Source organism: Staurois parvus, unplaced genomic scaffold, assembly GCF_062004578.1.
Source record: "Staurois parvus isolate SC_StPar_1 unplaced genomic scaffold, SC_StPar_1.0 ptg000472l, whole genome shotgun sequence".
Lineage (NCBI taxonomy): Eukaryota > Metazoa > Chordata > Amphibia > Anura > Ranidae > Staurois > Staurois parvus.
Window position 1 is genome coordinate 1992621 of NW_028318268.1, and position 12902 is coordinate 2005522.

Genomic DNA, 12902 nt, shown 5'->3' on the forward strand with positions numbered 1-12902 from the left:
ACCACTAGCCTACAGGGCACTTATACCCCCTTCCAGCCCAGGCCAATATCCAGCTTTCAGCGCTGTCGCACTTTGAGTGACAATTGCGCGGTCATGCAACACTGTACCCATATGAAATTTTTATAATTTTTTTGTGACAGATAGAGCTTTATTTTGGTAGTATTTAATCACCTCTGGATTTTTTATTTTTTCTTAAACAAACCAAAAACCACTGAAAATTTTGAAAAAAAGTTTTCTCTTAGTTTTTGTTATAAAATGTTGTAAATAAGTGATTTTTCTCCTTCACTGATGTGCGCTAATGAGGCTGCAGTGATAGGCACTGATAGGCTGCACTGATGGACACTGATAGGTGGCACTGATGGGCACTGATGAGGAGGCACTGGTAGGTGGCACTGATGGGCATTGAAAGGCAGCACTGATACATGGCACTGATATATGGCACTGTTAGGCGGCACTGACTGGCACTGTTAGGCGGCACTGACTGGCACTGATAGGCGGCACTGACAGGTGGCACTGACTGGCACTGATAGGCGGCACTGACTGGCACTGATAGGTGGCACTGATTGGCATTGATAGGTGGCACTGACTGGCACTGATGGGTGACACTGAAAGGCAGCTCAGATGGGCACTGATATGTGGCATTGATGTGCACTGGTAGGCACTGATATGTGGCACTGATGTGGTACTGATGGGCACTGGCACAAGGCACTGATGAGCACTGACAGGTGGCACTGCTGGGGCTACACTGATCATCAGGGCACACTGATCATCAGTACCCTGATGATCAGTGTACATGTCCCCTCCGCGGAAAGCCGATTACCGGCTCTCCTCTCCTCTCGAGCTGGCAGCGTGACAGCTCGAGAGGAGAGAAATGCCGATAACCAGCATTTCCCCGTTTACATGTGATCAGCTGTGATTGGATGCAGCTGATCACATGACCGAGCCAACATCTCCGGCTCTTTCTGTGATCGGTGATCCACTGTGTCCGAGGGACACAGTGCACCGCCAATCACCGCGCTGCGCGCTCCCTGAGCCGCGCATGTGCGGTGAGAATGGGAGGACGTCATATGACGTCCTCCCAGAACAAGAGAACCACCTTGCGTCCATCATATTACTATATGGTAGGCGGGAGGTGGTTAATAGTCTGTCAGCCAATGTCTATGGGCATCTAATAATATCATTGTGATCAGCTGTACTGGGTTTTTTGCCTTTCTCTGGATCAACTGTGGGTATAGAATTATAACTTTTTTTTTTAATGGTTGAACTGGATGGACGTTTGTCTTTTTTCAGCCAGACTAACTATGTAACTATGTAATTATAGTGTATGCATCACTTACTATAGTTTTAGCAAGCCACAGGGTTCCTTAAGGCAAGCAATGCCAGTGGGTAATGTGAAGAATAGGAAAAATAACATGGAGATTTTTAAATACGCTTGTTTTCTGAAAGCAAAATTATACAAAAATAATCAAGTTTTGCCCTACTGGATAACACTAGAATTGTACAATAGGAAGACTTGTTTTCACAGAGCTGAGTTCTTGTGCCTAATGGATTTTGATCATGTCAGTAAGAAACGCAAAAGGTGCCTTGTCTAAATTTACAGAACAATTCTGCGGTCTCCCAGACGTTTATTACAGGATAGAAAATCAATGTTCCTTATCTTTTCGGTTGCAAGTTCTGAGGAACGTGGAGCTGTGATCTGAGCACAGCAAATGTACTGAGAATACATGGGGGAAGAGAGCACAATGAATTCATGGCCATGTTCCTATTATTACTAAGGACAAGAACAAGATGGGATGCCATACAAGAACCTGGTGACTATGAACCCCTAGGAAATACTCCAGGCAGGGGTGGACTGACAACTCATGGGGCCCCCGGGCAATAGGGGATCATGGGGCCCGTGTCCTTGCCCAAACTCAAAAAAGCCTATGAAAAAGGTACCAGGGGCATCTCATGGGGCCCCCTACTGACCCCGGGCCCTCGGGCAGTGCCCGAGTTTCCAAATGCTCAGTCCGCCCCTGACTCCGGGTATTAAAGACAACAGAGAATTCTCCTATGGGACTATCTTGCAGCAAAAACACATATCGTAAATAACAAAAATGAATTTCTTGTTTTACTGTACAAAAGATCACTATAACAACACAATATAAAAGGAATAATACACCAATACTCCGGTGTCATGTTAAAATGTAGGCATTAGAATAGCACTGAAACATCATAATAGTATCATTTCTTTCTGCCAAAATCCCCAATGGGTTTCAATTGACTTTCACAATCACTATCAGGAGGCAGTAGGGGTGTCTACAGTGGCCTAGAATATATAGGGGAAATACCATTTATTCCAGCACCAGAAACCTCAAATCCAGCTACAGCTGTCCCCACGCCAAAGCCCACAAGGGGTCATGGTGACTGACCAGAGACGACCCAGGCCAATAACCACCCTCGTCAATATCAAGATAGTAAAAATCTTGTATCTCCAGACCGAATGACAAAATCAACACAGACTCCTCACAATCAAACTAACCAGGAAGCCTAAAGCTCATTATAAACACACTTCCCCAGTCCTGGGCAGACTGCCAGAAAAACATATATTTTTTTTATATTACCATTGGTGTTTGGCTGCCCGCTGTCAGTCATCATGACCCCTTGTGGGCTTTGGCGTGGCCGGGTTTGAGGTTTCTGGTGCTGAAATAAACAGTATTTCCCTTATATACTTTGAGTCACTGTAGACACCCCTACTACCCCTTGATGAAGATTATGAAAGTCAATTGAAACGCGTTGGTGATTTTGGCAGAAAGGAATTGTAGTATTATGATGTTTCATTGCTATTCTCATGCCTAAATTTAAGGGGTACAATCACATGTTATCATGACACCAAAGTATTGATGTATCATTCCTTTTATATAAAGGTTTTCTATTGACCTTATGTACAATAATAAAATTAATCAGTTTTAATAAAATATAATTTGTGTTATTGCTGCAAAAATGTCCTATGAGAGAATTCTCTGTTGTCTTTAGCATTTGGGGATGTGGCAGCACCTTGGCTTGAGGGCGATTCACATTTTTTACTATACTCCAGGTGTTTTATGATTATCATCAGCACCTGTATGCCCCCAAACACTCCACCTTGCAAGCTAGGTTTAAAAAAAACCTCCTTTTGTTGACTTTATCCAATGCTGAATATTATTATTTTATGTTTTTATTACAGGTATTTATATGTCACCAACAAGTCATGCAGTACTTTATATCTATATTGTACATTCACATCAGTCTTTAACCCTGAGACCGGGTTCACACTGATGCAGTGTGGCACATCGCATGTGATTCGCATAGGAACTGCACCGCATTCCTGTGCAAATCACATGCAATTTCTGTGTGGTGCAATTTCAGCCATACATTTTGTAAGGCTCAAATTGTATTGCATCTGCACCAAAAATGTGCAGGACCCTTTTTTTAGTCTGCACCAGAATCGGACCTTTACACCAATGCGATCCGATTCAGCACATCGCTGCATGTTTTGCTAACTGATTTTGGAGTGTCGTTAACTTAAAATACACACCCATGTTGGTTCGTATGAATGGGGTGTGCTTATGTTGCGGTAATCGCACAGAAACGGTGCAAATTCCGCACCGCATCAGTGTGAACGCAGGCTCAAGGAGCATACAATCTAAGGTCCCTAACATGTTAGTGCCAATTTACACAGGAGCCAATTAACCTATTAGCATGTGTTTGGAGTGTGGGAAAAGTCCAGAGCTCCTGAAGGAAATCTATGCAGACACGGGGAGAACATGCAAACTCCACATTTCTAGATGCAGACATGGGGGGGATTTACTAAAACTGATGCACTCAGAATCTGGTCCAGCTATGCATGGTAATCCATCAGCTTCAAACTTCAACTTGTCCAATTAAGCTTTGATAATAAAATGTAGAAGCTGATTGGTTACTATACACAGCTGCACCAAATTCTGTGTGCACCAGTTTTTGTAACTCCCCCCCATAACACTACGACTTGGTTCACATATGTGCAGGTGGTGCCGCTGCGGATCCACACGGAAATCCAGCCGCACCAACCTCACAGAGGAATGCGTACTCGCGGGTGGGTGCCATTAGTTCTAATGGCGCGCCTCCTGCACTGGAAAACGCAACAGTACTGGGATCCGAGGTTCCCGTGCGGGCTGCGTTTTCAGAAGAAGTGCAGGGACTTCTTCCCTGCGTGTCACAGGGCACGGGAGTCTATTCATATGAATGGGGTCTCATGTCCACGCAAAACGCAAAGCAGGCCGCATATATGTGAACCAGGGCTAAGGCTACATGTACACGAGCCTACCCTGACAGTGGGAAAATGCAAAACGCAGCAAAAACACATACAGATATGTTTTTGTCACGTTTTGCATTTTCCTGCAGCCAGCGGTCAAAACGTTCCTATGCTGAACGCAATTCTTCAGCATTTAGGAGAGGGAGGTTTAACCTCATCTAAACGTGGCAGCATCTAAATTCTGCTTAAAGCGGAGTTCCACTCACATTGTAAAAAAATAAAAATCAGCAGCTACGAAAACTATAGCTGCTGACTTTTAAAAAACAACCACTCACCTGTCCCTCGATCCTGAGGTGTGCTTCCTGCAACCCATTTAACCAGCCGTCTGGTGTTCCAGGCACTGGCATCTTCAGTGTGGGCACCCAGCTGTGACAGCTTGCGGCTTCATAGCCGGGTGCCCGCTGCACATGAGCGAGTAGCGCTGCTCTTCCTGAATGGCCCTGTAGTCTTCTGGGACCTGTCACGTGTCCCACAAGACTACGGGGAGGGAGGGGGGAGTACAACTTCCACTTCCAATCACCTAGGCGATTGCAGCGGAAGTGGGAGCGGGCACCTGTCAATTTCGGCCCCTGCCTCGCTCCCCAAAGGTGCCAATACTTAATGGGGAGCGGGGGACCAGTCTTTAAGCAGAACTTTCCCTTTTGGGTGGAGCTCCGCTTTAAAGCCTATGTGTACATGGACACATAGGCTTTTATGGAGTCGAGTTTAAGAGCTTTGGCAAAAAAAACTCCAAAAGCTTCTAAACTCAAGTTTAGGAGCCGCCAGTGTACTTGAAGCCTTCAACTCATTCTCTAACAGGAAAAAAATGTAACCAGATGGGCTCCCACCAGAATGTTCTAAATATAATTAATTGTCTCCCTAGCTAAAAGGCTATTTTATACGTAACTTTTTCCATGTACCAGGTGCAAGTTCTACTCCTTCATAAACAGGGTAACAACCCATTAATATGTACTTTGAGACCTATTCCTCTTTTAATTGTGGATTGAAGCGTTTTTACTAAGATTCTTGCCTAGCACATGGCAAAGGTGATAGATAAACATGTGCACGCTGGAAATTTTTGTTTCAATTTGGATGCATTCGTTCATTGAATAATTTCATTTTGTCATATTCATTACGTTGAACCGTTTTGTTTTCGGAATTCGTTTCATATCTTCAGCGTTTGTTTTGTATATTCGATAGTCTGGGTGGATTTGAACATTTTGCAGTTTTTTTTTTTAAGATTGCTATATATTAGTTTTCAGTTTCAATATTTTGGGTGGATTCATTATTCATACATTGAAACTATTCAATATTTTTGGACACAATGGAATAAACAATGCAAAATTTGTTGGCCCCAAATTTTCCAAAGCTAAGAACTGCTTTACACTGTGGAACTGAAGTGACTGATTGTGACATATACAAATTCAATTTAAATCACAACTTTACTTGATTCCAAATTTTCAAACACATTTGAATATTGAGTTAATTTTCTCATTGGCCCAAACTACTATCGCATCATGTGATGTCATCCAAATTTTTTTTTCAGATTTATTGACATTCTACTAGTGGGGTTGTTTATTGTGATTGCAGTACTCATAACAAGTAATCTGCCTCGCTTTACAATTTAAAAGTCAAGACAGCATGACAAAATGTAAACAAAATTAGGATTATGAACAACATGGATTTTATACATCAGAGTCCCCCCTTACATCTGTGTCTCTAAAGTCCCACTTAAATTAGTGTCTCCAGAGTTCCACCACCTTACATCAGATTCTACAGAGTCCCCCCTTACAGCAGAGCCTCACCTTACAGCAGAGTTCTCCATTACACCTTACATCTCCCCTTACATCAGAGCATGGCAGAGAGCCCCTTATATCAGAATCCAGTATAGTGCCCTCTTACATCAGAATTCAGTGGAGTGCCTCCTTACATCAGAGTTCAGTGTAGTGCCCCCTTACATCCGGTTCCAGCGGAGTGCCCCTTACATCAGAATCCAGTGGAGTGCCCCTTTACATCATAGTCAAGCAGAATGCCCCTTTACATCATAATCTGCTAGAGTTCCCTTTTACATTAGAATCTAGCGAGTGTCCGCTTACATCAGAGTCCAACAGAGTGCCCTCTTGCATCAGAATCCAATGGAGTGCCCTCTTGCATCAGAATCCAATGGAGTGCACCCTTACATCAGAATCCAGTGGAGTGCCCCTTACATCAGAATCCAGCAGAGTTCCCTCTTACATCAGAATCCAGAAGAGTTCCCTCTTACATCAGAACCCACCAGTGTTCCCCCTTATATCAGAATCCAGCGAAGTGCCCCCTTACATCAGAATCCAACGGAGTGCACCCTTACATCAGAATCCAGCGGAGTGCCCCCTCACATTAGAGTTCAGTTGTCCCTAATTTTTAACTGGACATGAAATCACCTGGGCAAGTGTGTGGAGCTCCTGGAAGAATGGGGGGGGGGGGCAGGTGTGGGACAGAACGGAGGTAGATGGGGAGTATTCAGTGAACAGCTAACTCTCCCCAGGCTGGGATCTGCAGGCTCGGCAGAAGCATCAATCATACAGCCACAATGGATCTGCTGAATGCTGGCTTCAAATCACCTGCCCACACATCCCCTTTGTAAGGCACAGCATTGGCTGCACATAGGAGATTGCAGTGTGGATGGGCAAAGACAGAGGATAGCAGCGAGAGGAGGCGGAACTGATCGATTCTTCTCTCTCCTTTTCCATGTATGCAGGGAGGGGAGGAATGAGTTCTGGCTGGGAAGTGTGAGAATGTCACAGACTCTGCCAGCTGTAGCCAGCCTGCCCATAAGTTTATGGGCAGAATCTCCTGATGGCAACCCTGCCTGAGCACAACCATAGCGGATTGCCTGGTTAGGGGGCAACTGAAATCGAGGGTGGGGGCACAACCCACTCCAGCACCCCCCTAGATCTAACCATACTGCATAGCATCACTGGTTGCTAGGAACGTTGTCAACTGCATAACATCATTGGTTGCTAGGAATGCTTTCCACTGCATAGCATCACTAGTTGCTAGGAGCGCTGTTCGCTGCATAGAAACACTGGTTGCTAGAAATGCTGTCTACTGCATAGAGTCACTGGTTGCTAGGGTGCTGTCAGCTGCCTAGGGTCACTAGTTGCTAGCAATGCTGCCTGCTGCATAGCACCACTGATTGCTAACAAAGCTGTTCACTGCATAGCATCAGTGGTTGCTAGAAATGCTGTCGACTGCATAGTGACCCTGGTTGCTAGGGTGCTGTCAGCTGCCTAGAGTCACTGGTTGCTAGGAATGCTGTCTGCTGCATAGCACCACTGATTGCTAGCAAAGCTGTTCACTGCATAGCGTCAGTGGTTGCTAGAAATGAGTCAAACCCCATAGTGTCACTGGTTGCTAGGTTGCTGTCAGCTGCCTAGAGTCACTGGTTGCAAAGAATGTTGTCCATTAAATAGCAGCACTAGTTGCTAGGAAGGCTCTTTGCTGCATAGCGTCAGTGATTGCTAGAAATGCTTTCCACCACATAGCATCACTGGTTGCTAGGACACTGAACAAGGGATTAAAAAAAGGAAAAGAGGGGGTTTAAAGCTTGCTGACCGCCATATACTTACAGCCTGTCAGCAAGTGGTGTCAGCCTGCAGCTGTAGCCATGATCTTGGTATAACTAATTGCTACCAGGATGGCAATTGGCTGTCTAGTAAAAGTGATCTGGGTGGCTCCACTACTGAGAAGGGGCAAATGCACCCCCCTCCATCGCCACCAGGGTGGTACCTGGGTTCTGCTATTTCTCTACGGATCCTGAGACCACGGTAAAGAATCCCTTCACACAGAGAAGATGGAGAAACATCTGTTCCTTGATCTCTGTGACTAATAAAGTCGGGAGTAACAGTAAGAGAGAAAGAGAGAGAGAGAGGGAAGAGAGAAAGAGAGAGAGAGGGAAGAGAGAAAGAGAGAGGAGGGAGGGAGAGAAGGCAGAGAGAGAGAGAGAGAGAGAGAGAGAGAGAGAGAGAGAGAGAGGAGACGGGGAAGAGAGAGGGAAGAGAGAGAGGGGGGGAAGAGAGAGATGGGGGGAGAGAGGGAAGAGAGAGGGGGAGAGAGAGAATAGAGAGAGGGAAGAGAGAGAGAGAGAGAGAAGGTAGAGAGAGGGGGAGAGGGAAGAGAGAAAGAGAGAGAGGGGGGAAAGAGAGAAAAGATAGAGAGAAGAGAGATAGAAGGTAGAAAGAGGGGGAGGGACAACAGAGAGGGAAGAGAGAGAGAGGGGGAAGAGAGAGGTGGGTAGGGGGAAGGGAGAGAGGGAACAGAGAGGGAGATAGAAGGGAGAGAGAGAGACAGAGAGAGAGAGGAGGGGGATAGGACATGGATGTGGAGAGAGAGGGAAGAGGGGGGAGAGAGAGGGAAGAGAGAGAATAGAGAGAGGGAAGAGAGATAGAAGGTAGAGAGAGGGGGGAGGGACGACAGAGAGGGAAGAGAGAGAGGGGGGGAAGAGAGAGGTGGGTAGGGGGAAGGGAGAGAGGGAACAGAGAGGGAGATAGAAGGGAGAGAGAGAGACCGAGAGAGAGAGGAGGGGGATAGAGGGAAGAAAGAGAGGGAAGAGAGGGGGAGGGGGAAGAGAGAGAGGGAAGAGAGGGGGAGGGGGAAGAGAGAGAGGGAAGAGAGGGGGAGGGGGAAGAGAGAGAAGAGAGAGAGGGTAGAGAGGGGGAAGAGAGAGAGAGAGGGAAGAGAGAGGGGGAGGGGGAAGAGAGAGAAAGAGAGAGGGAAGAGAGATGGGGAGGGGAAGAGAGAGGGAGGGAAGAGAGAGGGAGGCAAGAGAGAGGGAAGGAAGAGAGAGGGGGAAAGAGAGATAGAGGGAAGAGAGAGAGAAGGGGGAAGAGAGAGAGGGGGAAGAGAGGGAAGAGAGGAAGAGGGGGAAGAGAGGAAGGGGGAAGAGAGAGGGAAGAGAGGAAGAGGGGGAAGAGAGGAAGGGGGAAGAGAGAGGGGGAAGAGAGAGGGGGGGGGGAGAGAAGGAAGTGAGAGGAGAGAGAGAAGGGGGGAGAGGGAAGAGAGAGAGGGAAGGGAGAGAGAGGGAGAGTGAGAAGAGAAAGAAAGAGAGAGAAAGAAGAGAATCAAATATACATACACACACTTATTGACTCTCTCGCTCTCCCATGGGGGGGGCAACATTTTTGTGTTGTCTAGGGCAGCAGAAAATCTAAATACACCACTGGTCGGAGGGGGTATCACCTAGTGTTACCACACCGGGTGACACCAACCCTAGGGACGCCCCTGCCTTGATCAACTTTACCTATAAATGTTAGTATCCAGTTATATTCTGTGTATCTAAGAAAGAATCCAGGGCATTTTTTTACCACTTGCCTACCAGGCACTTTTACCCCAATTTTCAGCTTTCAGTGCTGTTGCACTTTGAATGACAATTGCACAGTCATGCAACACTGTACCCATATGAAATTTTTATCATTTTTTTTCACACAAATAGAGCTTTATTTCCGTGGTATTTAATTGACTGAAATTGTATTTTTAATCCCAGACCCTATATTGTTTATAAATATATTAAAAAGTAAGGGTCCCAACACTGAACCTTGGGGTACACCACTGATGACCCCAGACCATTCAGAGTATGAATCATTAACCACTACTCTCTGAATACGATCATTTAGCCAGTTTTCGATGCATTTACATTCTGATTTTTCCAAGCCTGTAGACTTTACCTTACACATTAGCTGTGTGTGGGGAACTGTGTGAAACGCTTTTGCAAAATCCAAGTATACCACGCCCACCGCCACCCCTCTGTCCAAGTATACCACGTCCACCGCCACCCTCTGTCCAAGTATACCATGCCCACCGCCACCCCTCTGTCCAAGTATACCACGTCCACTGCCACCCCTCTGTCCAAGTATACCACGTCCACCGCCACCCCTCTGTCCAAGTATACCACGTCCACCGCCACCCCTCTGTCCAAGTATACCACGTCCACTGCCACCCCTCTGTCCAAGTATACCACGTCCACCGCCACCCCTCTGTCCAAGTATACCACGTCCACTGCCACCCCTCTGTCCAAGTATACCACGTCCACCGCCACCCCTCTGTCCAAGTATACCACGTCCACCCCTCTGTCCAAGTATACCACACCCACCGCCACCCCTCTGTCCAAGGTTTTGCTCACCTCTTCATAAAAAGAAATCAGATTTGTTTGACAACTTCTGTCTTTCATGAATCCATGCTGTCTGTTGCTTAAAATATTTTTTTCCAGCAAGAACTCATCTATGTGGTCTTTTATTAAACTCTCCAGTATCTTCCCAACTATAGAAGTTAAACTAACAGCTCTATAATTACTTGGTAAAGATTTTGACCCCTTTTTAAATATTGGCACCAAATTGGCCTTACGCCAATCCAGTAGTACTATGCCAGTCATTAAAGAGTCCCTAAAAATTAGAAACAATGGCTTTGAAATGACAGAGCTCAATTCTTTAACCACTTCCAGACTGGACACTTTTACCCCCTTCCTGACCAGGGCAATTTTCAGCTTTCAGCGCTATCACACTTTGAATGACAATTGCGCGGTCATGAAACACTGTACCCAAATGAATTTTTTACCATTTTGTTGAGACAGATAAAGATTTATTTTGGTGGTATTTATTCACCGCTGGGATTTTTATTTTTTTTTGCTATGTAAATGAAAACGTCCAAAAAATTTTTAATAAAGTGTTTTTTTATAAAATTTTGCAAATAAATAATATTTCATCATAAATCTTTGCCACAATGTATTCCATTATCCTTTTAGTAAAAAAAAATCCAAATTAGTTTATAACCAAAAATTATAATTTTTAAACATTGTTTTTTACATTTTTATTTTATTTTTTATATTATATATTTTTTTTTTTTTTTTTTTTTACATACTGTCACCCTAGAAGTACAGTGTCACCATGGTGACACTGTATTACTTGGGGGTGATGAAGATTTTTTTTTTTTTTTTTACACTGATTGCTTTTACACCCATATAGGATGTAAAAGCAATCATTTCTCTTTCTCTCTGTGTGCATTCTTGCACTCATTGAGAAGTACTGAGTGAGCTGTAATTGGTCACAGCTTGTCACATGGTACAAGGCTGTTGTGAATAGCGTTGTACCATGTGACCTCTGTGATCATTCACAGATTTCACACGTAGTAAGCAATGATGTCACAAGTGATATCTTGCTTACTACTTTCCATGTGATCACTGATTGGCCAATCAGTGATCACATGATCGGGACCTCGTACAGAGGTCCCGTCCGACGATCGGTGTTTCACTGTGTCCGGAGGACACAGCGGGCACCGAGTCGCGGTGCTGCGCGCTCCGAGGGAGTGCGCACAAGCAGGGGGTGGGGAGGCCGTTTATAAACGGCCACCCGACTCTGCACTGCCACTGTCCGGCTGTTCATATGCAACGGCCGGTCAGGAAGTGGTTATGGACCCGTGGGTGTATGCCATCTGGTCCAGGTGCTTTATTCACCTTTATTCTGTCTAAATATTTTTGGATCATATCAATTGTGATCCAATGCGGATCATCTGGTGCTGTGTCAATACCATGTCCATTATGGACAAGAGCTCCCCCATGCTCCTTTGTATACACAGAGCTGAAGAAGGTATTTAATACATTTTCCTTCTCTTTGTCCCCAGTCACCCACTCTAGATTATTTTGTAAAGGGCCTACATGCTTGGACCGAACCTTTTTACTGTTAATATATTTGAAGAATTGTTTGGGGGTTGGTCCTGCTATCTTTTGCAATCTGTTGTTCGCTTTCAATTTTTGTGGTCTTTATCTCCTTTTTGCATATTCTGTTATATTCTTTGTAATGTTTAAACGATGATAGCATTCCTTCATTTTTATATTGAATAAAAGCTCTTTTCTTATTATTTATAGCTTTTTTAAGTTTGGCCGTAAGCCTCATAGGTTGATGTTTAACCTTTTAAACTTGTTGCCCATGGGAATATATTTTGCAGTGTGTTCACATACAGTCTTTTTGAAGAACTCCCATTTCTGTGTTGTGTTCATTGATGCCAATATTCCCTCCCAGTCTAAGTCTTGGAGAGCAGCTCTCAGCGTTGGAAGATGAGTTCTCTTAAAGTTGAGTGTTTTTATTTTTCCCGTATGTGCTCGCTGTGTACAGCTAACAATAAATGAAATCCTGTTATGGTCACTGCTACCCAGATGTTCTTTTATATGGACATTTGTAATAAGCTCTGCATGGTTTGAGATTACCAGATCCAGCAGAGCATCATTCCTAGTTGGGGCCTCTATGAACTGCACCAGAAAATTGTCCTGTAGTAGGTTTATAAATTTTTTGCCCTTTAACTGTTCCTGCAGTACCATTACTCCAGTCAATTTCTGGGTTGTTAAAATCCCCCATTATTATCACTGTCCCAGCCCTTGCAGCCCTTTCAATCTGTGCAAGGAGCCGAGTCTCCACTTCCTTATTAACACTGGGAGGCTTATAACAAACTCCAATGATTACCTTTGTAGTACACCCCCCATCTGCAGTTCCACCCATAATACTTCAGCCTCATCACACTCTCCATCAGCTAGGTCTTCACACTCACTCTGAGATCACTTCTCACATAGAGACAGACACCACCACCT